The sequence below is a fragment of the Pseudophryne corroboree genome, unplaced genomic scaffold (assembly GCF_028390025.1).
Source record: "Pseudophryne corroboree isolate aPseCor3 unplaced genomic scaffold, aPseCor3.hap2 scaffold_400, whole genome shotgun sequence".
In the NCBI taxonomy this organism is placed as follows: domain Eukaryota; kingdom Metazoa; phylum Chordata; class Amphibia; order Anura; family Myobatrachidae; genus Pseudophryne; species Pseudophryne corroboree.
Genome location: NW_026970040.1, coordinates 29,989 through 44,908, shown reverse-complemented (window position 1 = coordinate 44,908; position 14,920 = coordinate 29,989). Strand labels below are relative to the sequence as shown.

At 48.4% G+C, this 14,920-nt stretch overlaps 12 non-coding genes and 2 pseudogenes across 12 annotated transcripts; 1 reads left to right on the top strand and 13 right to left on the bottom strand.

Moving 5' to 3' along the window:
- Window positions 1-283: 283 nt before the first annotated feature.
- On the bottom strand, window positions 284-447 carry LOC135023748 (U1 spliceosomal RNA). Its single transcript, XR_010220668.1, has one exon. It is a non-coding gene; the product is annotated as a U1 spliceosomal RNA (small nuclear RNA).
- Window positions 448-1,282: 835 nt separating this feature from the next.
- LOC135023749 (U1 spliceosomal RNA) lies at window positions 1,283-1,418 on the bottom strand (annotated as a pseudogene).
- Window positions 1,419-1,570: 152 nt separating this feature from the next.
- Window positions 1,571-1,734, bottom strand: LOC135023693 (U1 spliceosomal RNA). The gene has a single exon (XR_010220622.1). It is a non-coding gene; the product is annotated as a U1 spliceosomal RNA (small nuclear RNA).
- Window positions 1,735-2,408: 674 nt separating this feature from the next.
- On the bottom strand, window positions 2,409-2,571 carry LOC135023649 (U1 spliceosomal RNA). The gene has a single exon (XR_010220589.1). It is a non-coding gene; the product is annotated as a U1 spliceosomal RNA (small nuclear RNA).
- Window positions 2,572-2,723: 152 nt separating this feature from the next.
- Window positions 2,724-2,887, bottom strand: LOC135023496 (U1 spliceosomal RNA). The gene has a single exon (XR_010220441.1). It is a non-coding gene; the product is annotated as a U1 spliceosomal RNA (small nuclear RNA).
- Window positions 2,888-3,561: 674 nt separating this feature from the next.
- Window positions 3,562-3,724, bottom strand: LOC135023631 (U1 spliceosomal RNA). The gene has a single exon (XR_010220571.1). It is a non-coding gene; the product is annotated as a U1 spliceosomal RNA (small nuclear RNA).
- Window positions 3,725-3,876: 152 nt separating this feature from the next.
- Window positions 3,877-4,040, bottom strand: LOC135023681 (U1 spliceosomal RNA). The gene has a single exon (XR_010220617.1). It is a non-coding gene; the product is annotated as a U1 spliceosomal RNA (small nuclear RNA).
- A 674-nt stretch (window positions 4,041-4,714) lies between these two features.
- On the bottom strand, window positions 4,715-4,877 carry LOC135023648 (U1 spliceosomal RNA). Its single transcript, XR_010220588.1, has one exon. It is a non-coding gene; the product is annotated as a U1 spliceosomal RNA (small nuclear RNA).
- Window positions 4,878-5,029: 152 nt separating this feature from the next.
- Window positions 5,030-5,193, bottom strand: LOC135023495 (U1 spliceosomal RNA). Its single transcript, XR_010220440.1, has one exon. It is a non-coding gene; the product is annotated as a U1 spliceosomal RNA (small nuclear RNA).
- A 674-nt stretch (window positions 5,194-5,867) lies between these two features.
- LOC135023630 (U1 spliceosomal RNA) lies at window positions 5,868-6,030 on the bottom strand. Its single transcript, XR_010220570.1, has one exon. It is a non-coding gene; the product is annotated as a U1 spliceosomal RNA (small nuclear RNA).
- A 152-nt stretch (window positions 6,031-6,182) lies between these two features.
- Window positions 6,183-6,346, bottom strand: LOC135023669 (U1 spliceosomal RNA). Its single transcript, XR_010220609.1, has one exon. It is a non-coding gene; the product is annotated as a U1 spliceosomal RNA (small nuclear RNA).
- A 2,425-nt stretch (window positions 6,347-8,771) lies between these two features.
- LOC135023799 (U1 spliceosomal RNA) lies at window positions 8,772-8,935 on the bottom strand. Its single transcript, XR_010220701.1, has one exon. It is a non-coding gene; the product is annotated as a U1 spliceosomal RNA (small nuclear RNA).
- A 152-nt stretch (window positions 8,936-9,087) lies between these two features.
- Window positions 9,088-9,251, bottom strand: LOC135023878 (U1 spliceosomal RNA). The gene has a single exon (XR_010220772.1). It is a non-coding gene; the product is annotated as a U1 spliceosomal RNA (small nuclear RNA).
- Window positions 9,252-13,024: 3,773 nt separating this feature from the next.
- Window positions 13,025-13,203, top strand: LOC135023811 (U1 spliceosomal RNA; annotated as a pseudogene).
- The last annotated feature ends 1,717 nt before the right edge of the window (window positions 13,204-14,920 follow it).

The window sequence follows — 14,920 nt, the reverse complement described above, 5'->3', positions numbered from 1 at the left end:
TCGGTGTGGGGCTCATGTTGGCTATGCCCCAGCCCCTGAAGCATTCAAGCTGATTTCTTGCAGCAGCTGGGCACTGTAACAGCTCCAGAGCTGCTCTGAAAGGCAAGTAAAAGGGTGTGGGCCCTGCAGCACTACCTGTAGTTTGCATTGTGCGTTGGAAGGCACAAAGTAAGCAGACAGGAGAAGTCAGGAGAGTGCACAAGGGCATAGAAGGCAGCGGCTCAAGAAAAGAGAAGTGGAAACAGACAGCAAACTAGGCTGGAGAGAGACCTGAGACAAAGAGATCTGAATTATACGAGTAGCCGACTAGAGGAAACACAAATTATGCAGTCAAGTGTCCCACATTTGGGGAAATCGTAGGAGCAGCACACCCAGAGTGCAATGGGTGAGCCTTGCCCTGGGAGAAGCACCTTCCTGATCATAGTATCTCACCTGGCAGGTAAGTAGGAGTTAGGCTAGAGATGGGGAGGGTCGCTGCTCGGGCACCCCCCTGTCAAGTGAAGTTCTGCAGAAGACGGATTTGCATACGGTGATGTCATCCAAGCAGTGGGTCAAAGTTGGCTTCAACCCTCATCTGCATATGAAAAGAGAAAAGGGGCGTGCAGGGCATGGCGGCCTTTTGCGGTGCTTGGATGACCCCTAGTTCGCATTAAACACCTCCACCCTCCTTTGGTGTGGGGCTCATGTTGGCCATGCCCCATCCCCTGAAGATGAACATGGGAGGGCAGAAGGCTGCCTAATACTGAAGCACCCCCAAACAACAAACCAAATGCAACAACTAGTGCAAGCATTCCTGGGGGAAGGCCTGCCGCAGATGGATTTGCATATGGTGATGTCATCCAAGCAGTGGGTCAAAGTTGGCTTCAACCCTCGTCTGCATATGAAAAGAGAAAAGGGGCGTGCAGGGCATGGTGGCCTTTTGCGGCGCTTGGCTGACCCCTAGTTTGCATTAAACACCTCCACCCTCCTTTGGTGTGGGGCTCATGTTGGCTATGCCCCAGCCCCTGAAGCATTCAAGCTGATTTCTTGCAGCAGCTGGGCACTGTAACAGCTCCAGAGCTGCTCTGTAAGGCAAGTAAAAGGGTGTGGGCCCTGCAGCACTACCTGTAGTTTGCATTGTGCATTGGAAGGCACAAAGTAAGCAGACGGGAGGAGAAGTCAGGATAGTGCACAAGGGTATAGAAGGGAGCGGCTGAAGAAAAGAGAAGTGGAAACAGACAGCAAACTAGGCTGGAGAGAGACCTGAGACAAAGAGATCTGAATTATACGAGAGCCGACGAGGGGAAACACAAATTATGCAGTCAAGTTTCCCACATTTGGGGAAATCGCAGGAGCAGCACACCCAGAGTGCAATGGTTGAGCCTTGCCCTGGGAGAAGCACCTTCATGATCATAGTATCTCACCTGGCAGGTAAGTAGGAGTTGGGCTAGAGCTGGGGAGGGTCGCTGCTCGGGTTCCCCCCTGTGAAGTGAAGGAGATCCAACTGAGGCAGCACCAGGGAACTCTCGAAAGAAGAACAAGGCTAGAGGAAGATCTGAGACAAAGAAATCTGACTTTTACCAGAGCTGACCAGAGGAAAGCACAAACACAGTCCCCCACTACCACAAATAATGCAGTCGAGTTTCCCACATTTGGGAAAATCACAGGGGTCAGCATACCCAGAATGCAATGAATGAACCTCACCCTGGGAGAACAATCTTCATGACCATGGTATCTCCTATGCAAAATAAGTATGATTTGGGATAGGGCTGGTGAGGGCAGCTGCTCAGGCACATCTCTGTCAAGTAAAGGAGGTTCAACTGAGGCAGCACAAGTGAACTCTCATCTGGGGACAACAACTGCAGGGAGACCACATCTTTTCAGATGAACATGGGAGGGCGGAAGGCTGCCTAATACTGAAGCACCATCAAATATCAAACCATATGCAACAACTAGTACAAGCACTCCTGGGGGAAGGTCTGCAGCAGACGGATTTGCATACGGTGATGTTATCCAAGCAGTGGGCCAAAGTTGACTGGAACCCTCATCTGCATATGAAAAGAGAAAAGGGGCATGCAGGGCATGGCGGCCTTTTGCAGTGCTTGGATGACCCCTAGTTCGCATTAAACACCTCCCCCCTCCTTTGGTGTGGGGCTCATGTTGGCCATGCCCCATCCCCTGAAGCATTCAAGCTGATTTCTTGCAGCAGCTGGGCACTGTAACAGCTCCAGAGCTGCTCTGTAAGGCAAGTAAAAGGGTGTGGGCCCTGCAGCACTACCTGTAGTTTGCATTGTGCATTGGAAGGCACAAAGTAAGCAGACGGGAGGAGAAGTCAGGATAGTGCACAAGGGTATAGAAGGGAGCGGCTGAAGAAAAGAGAAGTGGAAACAGACAGCAAACTAGGCTGGAGAGAGACCTGAGACAAATAGATCTGAATTATACGAGAGCCGACCAGGGGAAACACAAATTATGCAGTCAAGTTTCCCACATTTGGGGAAATCGCAGGGGCAGCACACCCAGAGTGCAATGGGTGAGCCTTGCCCTGGGAGAAGCACCTTCATGATCATAGTATCTCACCTGGCAGGTAAGTAGGAGTTGGGCTAGAGCTGGGGAGGGTCGCTGCTCGGGTACCCCCCTGTCAAGTGAAGGAGATCCAACTGAGGGAGCACAATGGAACTCTCGAAAGAAGAACAAGGCTAGAGGAAAATCTGAGACAAAGAAATCTGACTTTTACCAGAGCTGACCAGAGGAAAGCACAAACACAGTCCCCCACTACCACAAATAATGCAGTCAAGTTTCCCACATTTGGGGAAATCACAGGGGTCAGCATACCCAAAATGCAATGAATGAACCTCACCCTGGGAGAACAATCTTCATGACCATGGTATCTCCTATGCAAAATAAGTATGATTTGGAATAGGGCTGGGGAGGGCCGCTGCTCATGCACATCTCTGTCAAGTAAAGGAGATTCAACTGAGGCAGCACAAGGGAACTCTCATCTGGGGACAACAACTGCAGGGAGAACACATATTTTCAGATGAACATGGGAGGGCAGAAGGCTGCCTAATACTGAAGCACCCCCAAACAACAAACCAAATGCAACAACTAGTGCAAGCATTCCTGGGGGAAGTTCTGCAGAAGACGGATTTGCATACGGTGATGTCATCCAAGCAGTGGGTCAAAGTTGGCTTCAACCCTCATCTGCATATGAAAAGAGAAAAGGGGCGTGCAGGGCATGGCGGCCTTTTGCGGTGCTTGGATGACCCCTAGTTCGCATTAAACACCTCCACCCTCCTTTGGTGTGGGGCTCATGTTGGCCATGCCCCATCCCCTGAAGCATTCAAGCTGATTTCTTGCAGCAGCTGGGCACTGTAACAGCTCCAGAGCTGCTCTGTAAGGCAAGTAAAAGGGTGTGGGCCCTGCAGCACTACCTGTAGTTTGCATTGTGCATTGGAAGGCACAAAGTAAGCAGACGGGAGGAGAAGTCAGGATAGTGCACAAGGGTATAGAAGGGAGCGGTTGAAGAAAAGAGAAGTGGAAACAGACAGCAAACTAGGCTGGAGAGAGACCTGAGACAAAGAGATCTGAATTATACGAGAGCCGACCAGGGGAAACACAAATTATGCAGTCAAGTTTCCCACATTTGGGGAAATCGCAGGGGCAGCACACCCAGAGTGCAATGGGTGAGCCTTGCCCTGGGAGAAGCACCTTCATGATCATAGTATCTCACCTGGCAGGTAAGTAGGAGTTGGGCTAGAGCTGGGGAGGGTCGCTGTTCGGGCACCCCCCTGTCAAGTGAAAGAGATCCAACTGAGGCAGCACAAGGGAACTCTCGAAAGAAGAACAAGGCTAGAGGAAGATCTGAGACAAAGAAATCTGACTTTTACCAGAGCTGACCAGAGGAAAGCACAAACACAGTCCCCCACTACCACAAATAATGCAGTCGAGTTTCCCACATTTGGGAAAATCACAGGGGTCAGCATACCCAGAATGCAATGAATGAACCTCACCCTGGGAGAACAATCTTCATGACCATGGTATCTCCTATGCAAAATAAGTATGATTTGGGATAGGGCTGGTGAGGGCAGCTGCTCAGGCACATCTCTGTCAAGTAAAGGAGATTCAACTGAGGCAGCACAAGTGAACTCTCATCTGGGGACAACAACTGCAGGGAGACCACATCTTTTCAGATGAACATGGGAGGGCGGAAGGCTGCCTAATACTGAAGCACCATCAAATATCAAACCATATGCAACAACTAGTACAAGCACTCCTGGGGGAAGGTCTGCAGCAGACGGATTTGCATACGGTGATGTTATCCAAGCAGTGGGCCAAAGTTGACTGGAACCCTCATCTGCATATGAAAAGAGAAAAGGGGCATGCAGGGCATGGCGGCCTTTTGCAGTGCTTGGATGACCCCTAGTTCGCATTAAACACCTCCCCCCTCCTTTGGTGTGGGGCTCATGTTGGCCATGCCCCATCCCCTGAAGCATTCAAGCTGATTTCTTGCAGCAGCTGGGCACTGTAACAGCTCCAGAGCTGCTCTGTAAGGCAAGTAAAAGGGTGTGGGCCCTGCAGCACTACCTGTAGTTTGCATTGTGCATTGGAAGGCACAAAGTAAGCAGACGGGAGGAGAAGTCAGGATAGTGCACAAGGGTATAGAAGGGAGCGGCTGAAGAAAAGAGAAGTGGAAACAGACAGCAAACTAGGCTGGAGAGAGACCTGAGACAAATAGATCTGAATTATACGAGAGCCGACCAGGGGAAACACAAATTATGCAGTCAAGTTTCCCACATTTGGGGAAATCGCAGGGGCAGCACACCCAGAGTGCAATGGGTGAGCCTTGCCCTGGGAGAAGCACCTTCATGATCATAGTATCTCACCTGGCAGGTAAGTAGGAGTTGGGCTAGAGCTGGGGAGGGTCGCTGCTCGGGTACCCCCCTGTCAAGTGAAGGAGATCAAACTGAGGCAGCACAATGGAACTCTCGAAAGAAGAACAAGGCTAGAGGAAAATCTGAGACAAAGAAATCTGACTTTTACCAGAGCTGACCAGAGGAAAGCACAAACACAGTCCCCCACTACCACAAATAATGCAGTCAAGTTTCCCACATTTGGGGAAATCACAGGGGTCAGCATACCCAAAATGCAATGAATGAACCTCACCCTGGGAGAACAATCTTCATGACCATGGTATCTCCTATGCAAAATAAGTATGATTTGGAATAGGGCTGGGGAGGGCCGCTGCTCATGCACATCTCTGTCAAGTAAAGGAGATTCAACTGAGGCAGCACAAGGGAACTCTCATCTGGGGACAACAACTGCAGGGAGAACACATATTTTCAGATGAACATGGGAGGGCAGAAGGCTGCCTAATACTGAAGCACCCCCAAACAACAAACCAAATGCAACAACTAGTGCAAGCATTCCTGGGGGAAGTTCTGCAGAAGACGGATTTGCATACGGTGATGTCATCCAAGCAGTGGGTCAAAGTTGGCTTCAACCCTCATCTGCATATGAAAAGAGAAAAGGGGCGTGCAGGGCATGGCGGCCTTTTGTGGTGCTTGGATGACCCCTAGTTCGCATTAAACACCTCCACCCTCCTTTGGTGTGGGGCTCATGTTGGCTATGCCCCATCCCCTGAAGCATTCAAGCTGATTTCTTGCAGCAGCTGGGCACTGTAACAGCTCCAGAGCTGCTCTGTAAGGCAAGTAAAAGGGTGTGGGCCCTGCAGCACTACCTGTAGTTTGCATTGTGCATTGGAAGGCACAAAGTAAGCAGACGGGAGGAGAAGTCAGGATAGTGCACAAGGGTATAGAAGGGAGCGGTTGAAGAAAAGAGAAGTGGAAACAGACAGCAAACTAGGCTGGAGAGAGACCTGAGACAAAGAGATCTGAATTATACGAGAGCCGACCAGGGGAAACACAAATTATGCAGTCAAGTTTCCCACATTTGGGGAAATCGCAGGGGCAGCACACCCAGAGTGCAATGGGTGAGCCTTGCCCTGGGAGAAGCACCTTCATGATCATAGTATCTCACCTGGCAGGTAAGTAGGAGTTGGGCTAGAGCTGGGGAGGGTCGCTGTTCGGGCACCCCCCTGTCAAGTGAAAGAGATCCAACTGAGGCAGCACAAGGGAACTCTCGAAAGAAGAACAAGGCTAGAGGAAGATCTGAGACAAAGAAATCTGACTTTTACCAGAGCTGACCAGAGGAAAGCACAAACACAGTCCCCCACTACCACAAATAATGCAGTCGAGTTTCCCACATTTGGGAAAATCACAGGGGTCAGCATACCCAGAATGCAATGAATGAACCTCACCCTGGGAGAACAATCTTCATGACCATGGTATCTCCTATGCAAAATAAGTATGATTTGGGATAGGGCTGGTGAGGGCCGCTGCTCAGGCACATCTCTGTCAAGTAAAGGAGATTCAACTGAGGCAGCACAAGGGAACTCTCATCTGGGGACAACAACTGCAGGGAGACCACATCTTTTCAGATGAACATGGGAGGGCGGAAGGCTGCCTAATACTGAAGCACCATCAAATATCAAACCATATGCAACAACTAGTACAAGCACTCCTTGGGGAAGGTCTGCAGCAGACGGATTTGCATACGGTGATGTTATCCAAGCAGTGGGCCAAAGTTGACTGGAACCCTCATCTGCATATGAAAAGAGAAAAGGGGCATGCAGGGCATGGCGGCCTTTTGCAGTGCTTGGATGACCCCTAGTTCGCATTAAACACCCCCACCCTCCTTTGGTGTGGGGCTCATGTTGGCCATGCCCCATCCCCTGAAGCATTCAAGCTGATTTCTTGCAGCAGCTGGGCACTGTAACAGCTCCAGAGCTGTTCTGTAAGGCAAGTAAAAGGGTGTGGGCCCTGCAGCACCACCTGTTGTTCGCATTGTGCGTTGGAAGGCACAAATTAAGCAGACGGGAGGAGAAGTCAGGATAGTGCGCAAGGGCATACTTTTCTCTTAGTCCGGGGGCAAGGCTTCAAAATGGGGTCTGCAACGGAGGAGACACAGGGGGCGTGGTCACAGCAGCTTTTCTCTACAGCCTGCACCAGCAGGAGCCTACACCATTTTTTATGATCACGCTGAACTGCAGTGCGACTGCAATTACAGCATGGTCAAGAAGGGAGGCGTCATGCTGGGTGGCCATGCCCTGTCACTGTGCAGGAGCCAGCACAGCTCACACACTAGTCCCCGGGTGCAGCCCCCAACCCCCGGGACACCCGGAGCAACAAAATGTAGATTCAGGCCACCAGGCCACGCCCCTACCTATGAAACCATGCCTCCTTTTTACCATTGCGCTGTTTATCTGCGCGCACTGCATTACAATCTCCCTCGCTACCTTTCTGGGTGTCACCAGTGATAGTGACACCTCTGCCATGCTTGTAGCAGCTGGTCCTAAGATCTACGCCTCAAGCCCTGAGTGTTTGCCCTTGTGACTTGTTGATCATCATAGCGAAGCAGATGCTTACAGAAAACTGCAGGGGCTTAGATTGAAAATAAAAAAAATTGATGGGTATAAGGTAGAGAGGAGCGGGTTCGGTTCTCCGAGAACCGAATTCCCCACGAACTCCACGTGGTTTACACTGGTCCGAGGCAGGCTCGGTTGTTCCCGCCTGACTCGGAAAACCTGAACAAGGGAAAATGTCATCATCCCGCTGTCGGATTCTTGCGAGATTCGGATTCCATATAAAGAGCTGCGCGTTGCTGCCATTTTTACTCGTGCATTGAAGAGAGAGCGGAGAGGACGTGGCTATGTTCTCTCAGTGGAAATCTCAATATCAGTGCTCAGTATCAGTGGTTACTTATTGCTGCTCAGTAATACTAGTAGTGTGTCTCTCCTGCTCAGTGTCAGTTCTCAGTAGTATCCTCATCAGTGCTCAGTATCACTGCTCATTGTCTTGTGCTGCATTGTGGTGCTCAGCATACTACAGTACATTACTAATAGTCCAGTGCTGCATCTTGCTGCTCAGTGTCAGTTCTAGTATCCTCATCAGTGCTCACTATCACTGCTCATTGCATTGTGGTGTTCTGTATACTACAGTAACATAGTAATATAGTATATATAGAGGAGCGGGTTCGGTTCTCCGAGAACCGAATTCCCGACGAACTCCACGTGGTTTACACTGGTCCGTGGCAGGCTCGGTTGTTCCCGCCTGACTCGGAAAACCTGAACAAGGGAAAATGTCATCATCCCGCTGTCAGATTCTCGCGAGATTCGGATTCCATATAAAGAGCTGCGCGTTGCCGCCATTTTTACTCGTGCATTGAAGAGAGAGCGGAGAGGACGTGGCTATGTTCTCTCAGTGGAAATCTCAATATCAGTGCCCAGTATCAGTGGTTACTTATTGCTGCTCAGTAATACTAGTAGTGTGTCTCTCCTGCTCAGTGTCAGTTCTCAGTAGTATCCTCATCAGTGCTCAGTATCACTGCTCATTGTCTTGTGCTGCATTGTGGTGCTCAGCATACAACAGTACATTACTAATAGTCCAGTGCTGCATCTTGCTGCTCATGTTGGCTATGCCCCAGCCCCTGAAGCATTCAAGCTGATTTCTTGCAGCAGCTGGGCACTGTAACAGCTCCAGAGCTGCTCTGTAAGGCAAGTAAAAGGGTGTTGGCCCTGCAGCACTACCTGTAGTTTGCATTGTGCGTTGGAAGGCACAAAGTAAGCAGACAGGAGAAGTCAGGAGAGTGCACAAGGGCATAGAAGGCAGGGGCTCAAGAAAAGAGAAGTGGAAAAAGACAGCAAACTAGGCTGGAGAGAGACCTGAGACAAAGAGATCTGAATTATACGAGTAGCCGACCAGAGGAAACACAAATTATGCAGTCAAGTGTCCCACATTTGGGGAAATCGTAGGAGCAGCACACCCAGAGTGCAATGGGTGAGCCTTGCCCTGGTAGAAGCACCTTCCTGATCATAGTATCTCACTTGGCAGGTAAGTAGGAGTTGGGCTTGAGCTGGGGAGGGTCGCTGCTCGGGCACCCCCCTGTCAAGTGAAGGAGATCCAACTGAGGCAGCACAAGGAAACTCTCAAAAAAAGAACAAGGCTAGAGGAAGATCTGAGACAAAGAAATCTGACTTTTACCAGAGCTGACCAGAGGAAAGCACAAACACAGTCCCCCACTACCACAAATAATGCAGTCGAGTTTCCCACATTTGGGGAAATCACAGGGGTCAGCATACCCAGAATGCAATGAATGAACCTCACCCTGGGAGAACAATCTTTATGACCATGGTATCTCCTATGCAAAATAAGTATGATTTGAGATAGGGCTGGGGAGGGCCGCTGCTCAGGCACATCTCTGTCAAGTAAAGGAGATTCAACTGAGGCAGCACAAGGGAACTCTCATCTGGGGACAACAACTGCCGGGAGAACACATATTTTCAGATGAACATGGGAGGGCAGAAGGCTGCCTAATACTGAAGCACGCCCAAACAACAAACCAAATGCAACAACTAGTACAAGCATTCCTGGGAGAAGGTCTGCAGAAGACGGATTTGCATACGGTGATGTCATCCAAGCAGTGGGCCAAAGTTGGCTGGAACCCTCATCTGCATATGTTGAAGATACAATTTGTGAATTGCATTTAACACTATCTCCCTTTCCTGGGGAGAAGATGGTAGGGCCGATTTGAAAAACCGGCGAGGAGGCACCTCTTCGAATTTCAGCTTGTAACCCTGAGAAACAATTTCTATTGCCTAGGGATCCACCTGCGAATGAACCCAGATGTGGCTGAAAACTCGAAGACGTGCCCCCAACTGGGCGGACTCCTTTAGCGGAGTCCCAGCGTCATGCGGTGGATTTTGTAGAGGCCGGGGAGGACTTCTGTTCCTGGGAACTAGCTGTGTTGTGCAGCTTCTTCCCTCTGCCCTTACCTCTGGCAAGAAAGGACGCACCTCGTACTTTCTTGTTTCTCTGTGATCGAAAGGACTGTATTTGATAATGTGGTGCTTTCTTAGGCTGTGAGGGAATATAAGGCAAAAAATTTGATTTACCAGCTGTAGCTGTGGAGACTAGGTCCGAGAGACCTTCCCCAAACAATTCCTCACCCCTGTAAGGTAAAACCTCCATATGCCTTTTTGAGTCGGCATCACCTGTCCATTGCCGGGTCCATAGGACTCGTCTAGCAGAAATCGACATAGCGTTTATTCTAGAACCCAGTAGACTAATGTCACTTTGAGCATCTCTCATATATAGGACAGCATCTTTTATATGCCCTATGGTCAATAACATAGCATCCTTATCTAGGGTCTCAATCTCTGCTGATAAGGTATCTGTCCATGCTGCCACCGCGCTACAACCCCGGCCGACGCAATTGCCGGTCTGAGTAAGGTACCAGAATGTGTGTAAATGGACTTTAGGGTAACCTCCTGCTTGCGGTCAGCAGGGTCCCTGATGGTAGCCGTATCCTGGGATGGCAGCGCTACCTTTTTGGATAAGCGTGTCAATGCTTTATCCACCCTAGGGGAGGATTCCCACCGTATCCTGTCCATTGGCGGGAAAGGATACGCCATAAGAATCCTTTTGGGAATCTGCAGCTTTTTGTCTGGAGATTCCCAAGCTTTTTCACATAATTCGTTCAACTCATGTGAGGAGGGAAAGGTTATCTCAGGTTTCTTTCCCTTATACATGTGTACCCTCGTGTCAGGGACAGGGGACTCTGTGATGTGCAAAACATCTTTTATTGCAATAATCATATATCGAATACATTTAGCCAATTTTGGCTGTAACTTTGCATCATCGTAGTCGACACTGGAGTCAGAATCTGTGTCGGTATCTGTGTCAACTATTTGGGATAGTGGGCGCTTTTGAGACCCCGAAGGTCCCTGCGACATAGGGACAGGCATGGGTTGACTCCCTGACTGTTCCCTAGCTTCAGCTTTGTCTAATCTCTTGTGTAATAAGTTTACATTAGCACTTAAAACATTCCACATATCCATCCAGTCAGGTGTCGGCGTTGTCGATGGAGACACCACATTAATTTGCTCCTGCTCCTCTCTAGGAGAGCCTTCTACCTCAGACATGTCGACACACATGTACCGACACACCATACACTCAGGGAATCCTCTTATCTGAGGACAGTTCCCCAACAAGGCCCTTTGGAGAGACAGAGAGAGAGAGTATGCCAGCACACACCCCAGCGCTATATGACCCAGGAAAAAAACACAATAATTTTATGTTTACCCAGTAGCGCTGTATTTCCATATATATATGCGCCTAATTATGTGCCCCCCTCTTCTTTAAGACCCTCTTTCTACCGTGGTATAAGCAGGGGAGAGTCCGTGGAGCTTCCCCTCAGCGGTGCTGTGGAGAAAATGGCGCTGGTGAGTGCTGAGGGAGAAGCCCCACCCCCTCAGCGACGGGCTTCTGTCCCGCTCAAATATAGTAAAAAAATGGCGGGGGCTCTTATATATATATATACAGTGCCTAGCTGCATATATATTTATTTTGCCAAAGAGAGGTCTATATTGCTGCCCAGGGCGTCCCCCCTGCGCCCTTCACCCTTACACTGACTGCCGTGTGTGAGGTGTATTGGAGCAATGGAGCACAGCTTTACTGCTGTGCGTTACCTCAGTGAAGATCATGAAGTCTTCCGCCGCCTCTGAAGTCTTCTTTTCTTCTCATACTCACCCGGCTTCTATCTTCCGGCTCTGCGAGGGGGACGGCGGCGCGGCTCTGGGACGGACGGCGAGGGTGAGACCTGCGTACCGATCCCTCTGGAGCTAATGCTGTACAGTAGCCTAAGAAGCAGAGCCTATCAACTCACAGAAGTAGGTGTGCATCTCTCCCCTCCGCCCCTCGATGCAGGGAGTCTGTTGCCAGCAGGCTCCCTGAAAATAAAAAAATCTAACAAATATACTTTCTGTCAGGAAACTCAGGAGAGCTCCCTGAAAAGCACCCAGTCTCCTCTGGGCACAGTAGTAAACTGAGGTCTGGAGGAGGGGCATAGAGGGAGGAGCCAGTGCACACCCAGATCTAAAGTCTTTCTTAAAGTGCCCATGTCTCCTGCGGAGCCCGTCTATCCCCCATGGTCCTTACGGAATCCCCAGCATCCTCTAGGACGTAAGAGAAAAATTATGCTGGCAGAAAAATCCAATTGAGTGATTAAACAGCTCCAGAGCTGCTCTGTAAGGCAAGTAAAAGGGTGTGGGCCCTGCAGCACTACCTGTAGTTTGCATTGTGCATTGGAAGCCTAGTTTGCTGTCTGTTTCCACTTCTTTTTTCTTGAGCCCCTCCCGTCTATACCCTTGTGCACTATCCTGACTTCTCCTCCCGTCTGCTTACTTTGTGCCTTCCAATGCACAATGCAAACTACAGGTAGTGCTGCAGGGCCCACACCCTTTTACTTGCCTTACAGAGCAGCTCTTGAGCTGTTACAGTGCCCAGCTGCTGCAAGAAATCAGCGTGAATGCTTCAGGGGCTGGGGCATGGCCAACATGAGCCCCACACCGAAGGAGGGTGGGGGTGTTTAATGCGAACTAGGGGTCTCGCACAATGCGAACTACAGGTATTGCTGCAGGGCCCACACCCTTTTACTTGCCTTACAGAGCAGCTCTGGAGCTGTTACAGTGCCCAGCTGCTGCAAGAAATCAGCTTGAATCCTTCAGGGGCTGGGGCATAGCCAACATGAGCCCCACACCGACGGAGGGTGGAGGTGTTTAATGCGAACTAGGGGTCATCCAAGTGCCGCAAAAGGCCGCCATGCCCTGCACACCCCTTTTCTCTTTTCATATGCAGACGAGGGTTGAAGCCAACTTTGACCCACTGCTTGGATGACATCGCCATATGCAAATCCATCTGCTGCAGGCCTTCCCCCAGGAATGCTTGCACTAGTTGTTGCATTTGGTTTGTTGTTTGGGGGTGCTTCAGTATTAGGCAGCCTTCTGCCCTCCCATGTTCATCTGAAAATATGTGTTCTCCCTGCAGTTGTTGTCCCCAGATGAGAGTTCCCTTGTGCTGCCTCAGTTGAATCTCCTTTACTTGACAGAGATGTGCCTGAGCAGCGGCCCTCCCCAGCCCTATCCCAAATCATACTTATTTTGCATAGGAGATACCATGGTCATGAAGACTGTTCTCCCAGGGTGCGGTTCATTCATTGCATTCTGGGTATGCTGACCTCTGTGATTTCCCCAAATGTGGGAAACTCGACTACATTATTTAATGCGAACTAGGGGTCATCCAAGCACCGCAAAAGGCCGCCATGCCCTGCATACCCCTTTTCTCTTTTCATAAGCAGACGAGGTTTGAAGCCAACTTTGACCCAATGCTTGGATGACATCACTTGCTGTCTTTCCAATGAAGCAAGTTTAATTTAATAATAGGTGAAAAACCATCCCTACAAAGGTGTTAATCAGATACTTGGCTTTGTGGACACTTTTCAGAGCACAAATTTGTTAGCATAAAAATAAAGCCAGAAAATGAAGAGCTGTTTAATCACTCAATTGGATTTTTCTGCCAGCATATTTCTTTTTCTCTGCAACCCACTGCTAAATTGTGCTTCCTAGCTGTTTTTATAAAATCACTGAATCAAATCTAACTCTGATTACATCAGAGAAGGCCAGGTACCCTACACCATAACAGGGGGTTTGAAATTTTGACTTGTCTACTTAAAGATCACCAAAATCTGATAACAAGGTCAATTAAGTCCCTGGGTGGGATTGAACCACCAACCTTTTGGTTAATAGCCTTACACACTACCTGATTGCACCACAGCGACACTTTGCAAAAGTACATACTGACAAAGGCTAATAAGCATTCATCTAGAACGATTCCTAGAAACATTTTAAAAAGTCAATAATGTGGAGAGTTTTTGTAAGATGTTTCTTCCATCAACCAATGAAGAAACACATTGGTACTTTCCCATGATGAGTGAGTGCTTCAGGATCTTTTGCACTTACATGTGCAGCAGAGTACTGTAATGGAAGCATGCTGGGTCCATAACCCAGAGGTAGGCATATTGAAACTATCCTCTGCTATATGCATTTTTTTTTGTTAATTAAAGTAATCCAAAACTGGGATTGATATTTTTGCTCTTTTATTTTTACTTAAAGTACAATAACTTTTACCATTTTAATTTGTTTTAATAGTATATTGACAGTATTGTTTTCTTTCAAAAATCCAATTAATTTTCTTTACCCGATTATTAAAATGGTAATTGACAAAAACAAACTACATTGTCACCAGAAGAGCAATACAAAATGTACAAGTGATATATTAAAATCATCTTTCCAGCTTGAATTTCAATGATGCATTGGGGCAACGATTTTGTGAGAAACATCTTCACCCTTAAATAAAGATTTTCTTAATTCCTTACCTGTGTGCTAATTAGATATCACCTTGTTTTCACATTAAACAGACTTCCACATGAGAAAACAGCAAAGATGCAGTGGCGTTAATGTTTCCTGGTGTCAACCTGTATTATTTCCGTAGATATTGAAATGAGGATGCATCTTGCTGCCTTTCCAATGAAGCAAGTTTAATTTAGTAATAGGTGAAAAACCATCCCTACAAAGATGTTAATCAGATACTTGGCTTTGTGGACACTTTTCAGAGAACAAATTTGTAATCATAAAAATAAAGCCAGAAAATGAAGAGCTGTTTAATCACTCAATTGGATTTTTCTGCCAGCATTTTTCTTTTTCTCTGCAACCCACTGCTAAATTGTGCTTCCTAGCTGTTTTTTTATAAAATCACTTAATCAAATCTAACTCTGATTACATCAGAGAAGGCCAGGTACCCTATACCATAAGAGGGGGTTTGCAATTTTGACTTGTCTACTTAAATATCACCAAAATGTGATCACAAGGTCAATTACGTCCCTGGGTGGGATTGAACCACCAACCTTTTGATAAATAGCTGAACACACTAACAGATTGCGCCACAGAGACACTTTACAAACGTACATACTGACAAAGGCTAATAAGCAT